Consider the following 3,699-nt stretch of genomic DNA (forward strand, 5'->3'; position numbering starts at 1 on the left):
AAATCCATAAAATGCTCTTAACACTGTTACAACATTCAACAAGATGCAGAGCTGCCCAGTTCAATAGCAGGAACACAGTGGAAGGCTTGTGGAAGCCCAATCCTTATTAACCGCTTGAGGACTTGCAAACCATTACGCGAATCTAAATTAAACTTGGGAGTGTCACTTCTATAAAGGACCATTCCCTAATTTTTAGGAGTAGTTTTAAGGCAGTTTTAAAAGATGCTGTTTTATGGTTTTGCTGCATAGCTCCAGGAGAGCTGTAATCCTTTTCAGGATCAGTTTTAAGGCACTTTGGTGAGGAAGGATTCTGGTTTGTCACCTCCTGACCTCTCCATTCTGGGGAATTACTTGAGAGATGCTTTGTTGGAAGTCTCTCCTTGTGACAAGATGGATTTTTCTTGGGCAAGAGACAACCTCCCAAATGAGAAAGTATTTGCCAGCAGGTGAGGCAGGATTTTGCTGCACCAGTCTCTTACTCGAGTGTGGAAAGGAGGCTGAGTAGTGTGCCTCTCAGGGGAGAGGGTGATCAGTCTCTTTCTGCAGTGAGACAGGGATTTTCCTGGCGTGGGAGTCAGTCATTGGTCGTATGAAGAGGAGATTCTACCATTTGGGATTCAGTCTCTTCCTGTACAAATGGGAGACTCCCTGCCATTTGGGGTTCAGTGTTGCCCTGTATAACGGGGAAAGCCTTTTCCATTTGGGGCTCAGTCTCTCCCTGTATGAAGAGGAGACTCCCTGCCAGTCGGGGTTCAATCGCCCCCTGTATGAAAGGGAGACTCCCTGCCAGTCGGGGTTCAATCGCCCCCTGTATGAAGGGGAGACTCCCCGCCAGACGGGGTTCAATCTCTTCATGTATGAAGCCGAGACTGCCTGCCATCCCGGGTTCAGTTTCCCCCTGTACTAAGGCCACCACCCTCTCCTTTTGGGAGTCAGTCTCCCCCTCCCAGGCAGCGAGGCTGTGCTTTGTGTCACTAGCACCTTCTCCCTCGTGCTTGAGGAAGCTCGGTCTTTTTCTCCTCCGCGCTGTCCCAGGCCGGGGGAGACCTGCTGCAGGTCCCACACGGGCTGAGGCGCTGCAGCTGAGGCCGGTCGCAGTGGCCGCTAAGGCGCAGGCTAGTATGGAGAGGAAGAAGCTTTGGCCAGGGGTGGAGGAGAGGCCACGGTCCTGCAGTTCCTTCTCAGTGCGGAGTCTGCTCCGTACTAACTCGAAGAGGCAGGAGCACAGTGCGGCGGCGCCAGCAGCGAGCAGAGTGGCCAAGCCGTGCAGGAGGGGAGCGGCCACTCCGCCCCGCCGCAGCCCCAGGAAGTCCAGCACCAAGGCCCCGTAGCCGCTCAGGATGCCCAGGGCGCAGCAGGCAGCTATAGAAACCATCAGGAGGCCTCCGGCCCGGCCCAGGAGCGGGGAGTCAGGAGCAGGATCTCTCGGGTGCACGGCCCAGACCGCTCCTAGTACCGAATCGTTCCTCCTGTCGCCGCTGCTCACTAGGACCCAGCTGGGGTAGGCCCCGGCCGTGCACATCAAGCCGAGGGCTAAGCACTGGGCCACGGCCGCGGCCAGGCTGCCCCGTCGTCTTCTGCCGGCCCCCGGGATGAGCCGACGCCGATCTTCGGAGAGCGGCTCGCCGTGCGCCGCCTCTTCTGCTTCCATGGCGACAGTGCCCAGAGTCCGGGCAGCGGGACGCCTGAAGGGGAGTCAGCTCCGCGCCCCGCCGTGCCGCGCTGCGCCCGTGGCCTTTGAAATAACGGGACACGGGGCAGCGCAATCCGCGCCACTACCTCAGGGGGCGCTGTGGCCCGGCTCGCGAACCTGCGGCTCGGGGAGGCTAGCCCCGCCCCTTCCGCGCGCCCCGCAACCCAGAGCCCCCCTCCCCCGGCGGGGCCCTGTGGGCGGGGCTACGCCTGGCTGTTTGGGGAGGCTCAGCTTCCCGTAGCCTCTGCCTAGGCTGGCCGTGGGCAATGCGCCCCACCGAGCCCCACCGCAATCTGTCCAGGCAGGGGCGGATTTAGAGTTAGTGGGGCCCTGTGCGCACTTCATTTTGGGACCCAGCCAAGGAAAAACATTATTTTTTATCTCCCCCTGCCCTGGTTTTTTATTCTTTTTTTCCTTCATGTTCCTTCTATAAGTAATAGGAGGTAAATGAAAACAAAGTGAGGTACCTTGATTGTTCTTGTAGTCTAACTTATTTTTTCAGAGACCACTTGAAAATCGCTGGGGGGTCTCGGTGGACCATTTAATGATCTTTCCAAATACTGGTTGTACCCTTAGCTAACTATTGTAAAGCACTTTGGGTAAGAGTGCTTTATAAAAAAAAACGTAAAAAAGTGTTGGGGTGTGGGGTCTGGCCAGGATTTATGCTACAGGATGGGACTCAGGGCTGGGGGTGCAGGGTCTGGGAGGAAATTAGAGTGCAAGAGCAGGCTGGGGGTTGGGGTGCAAGGTCTGGCCAGGAGTTAGGGTGCGGGATGGGGCTTAGGACTGGGGCAGGATTCAGGGGGGGCTGAGGGTGTGGGGGGAAGCAGGAGTCAGGGCTGGGAGTGTGAGGGGATGCAGGAGTCAGGGAGGGCAGGGGTTTCGGGTGTGTGAGGGGGTGCAGGGTCTAGGAGGGAGTTAGGGTGCAGGTTTGGGTGCAGGGTCTGGCCAGGAGTTAGATTGTAGGAGGGGGCTCAGGGTTGGGGAAGGAGGTTAGGGTGTGGAGCGCTTATCTGGGGCAGCTCCCATTTGGTGTGAGGGTTGCAGGTGGGAATGTGTGTTGTGGGGTGCAGGAGCTCCCGTTTGGTGCTCAGGATGAGGGCAGGGGAAGTGGGGGGCTGCAGGGATCAGGGGAATCAGGGAGGGCAGTGTGTGTGAGGGGGGTGCAGGAGTCAGGACAGGGGAATGGGGGTGCTCCTTGCCCCAGCCTCCCCCCCACTCTGAGCGGCTCGCGGGGGGAGTATAGGTAGGGGAAGTGCAGGGGCCCTGCCTTTGCTCTGCACTGGTCCAATTCCACCCCCTTCCCCAAGGCCCCACCCCCATCTCTTCTCCGCCTCCTCCCCCAAGTGCGCTGTGGCCCCACTCCTCCTCCTCTCTCCCGGAGCCTGAGCACTGGCAAACAGCTGTTTGGTGATGGGGGAAGCACTGGGAGGGTGAGGGAGAAGGAGAGGGAGGAGCGGGAAAGCAACCCGCTTGGGAGGGGAGGGGGGAGCTTGGCTGCTGGTGGGAGCAGAGCCTGCAGAAGGAGCCCCAGGAGCTGGCAGGACCAAGCTTCTGCCCCTGCAGCTGCCCAACCCTGGGACCACCTGTCGTTGGGGGTACCCATGCCAGGGCACCTGTGTATCCACCTCTGGATAAAAAGAAGAAAAATAATTAAGTGATTGTAGTGGTCTAATTTTGTAACTTCTTTGTGGAATACATAGTTTTGTGTCAACAAAGCTGTTGTGTTTAATCTGATGCAGAAGAGAGAGAATTGTATATTTCCAGACATAATTCCAGATATTTCACAGATGTTTATATGAGGCCCTTCAAAATACCAATTTTATGTTATCAGGACAGATGTTTAGGTATTTTTAAATGATGGGACTATTATTATTTATAGTGAATATCATGATTTGGTTAGTTTTTCAAGGTTAATGTAATAGTAATATCTGAGAGTATGTATACATTTTTATTCCAACATGACTCAATACATTATACATAAATACAAAATAATTCAGCCTATG

The sequence above is a fragment of the Mauremys reevesii genome, linkage group 9, assembly GCF_016161935.1.
Source record: "Mauremys reevesii isolate NIE-2019 linkage group 9, ASM1616193v1, whole genome shotgun sequence".
Taxonomy (NCBI): domain Eukaryota; kingdom Metazoa; phylum Chordata; order Testudines; family Geoemydidae; genus Mauremys; species Mauremys reevesii.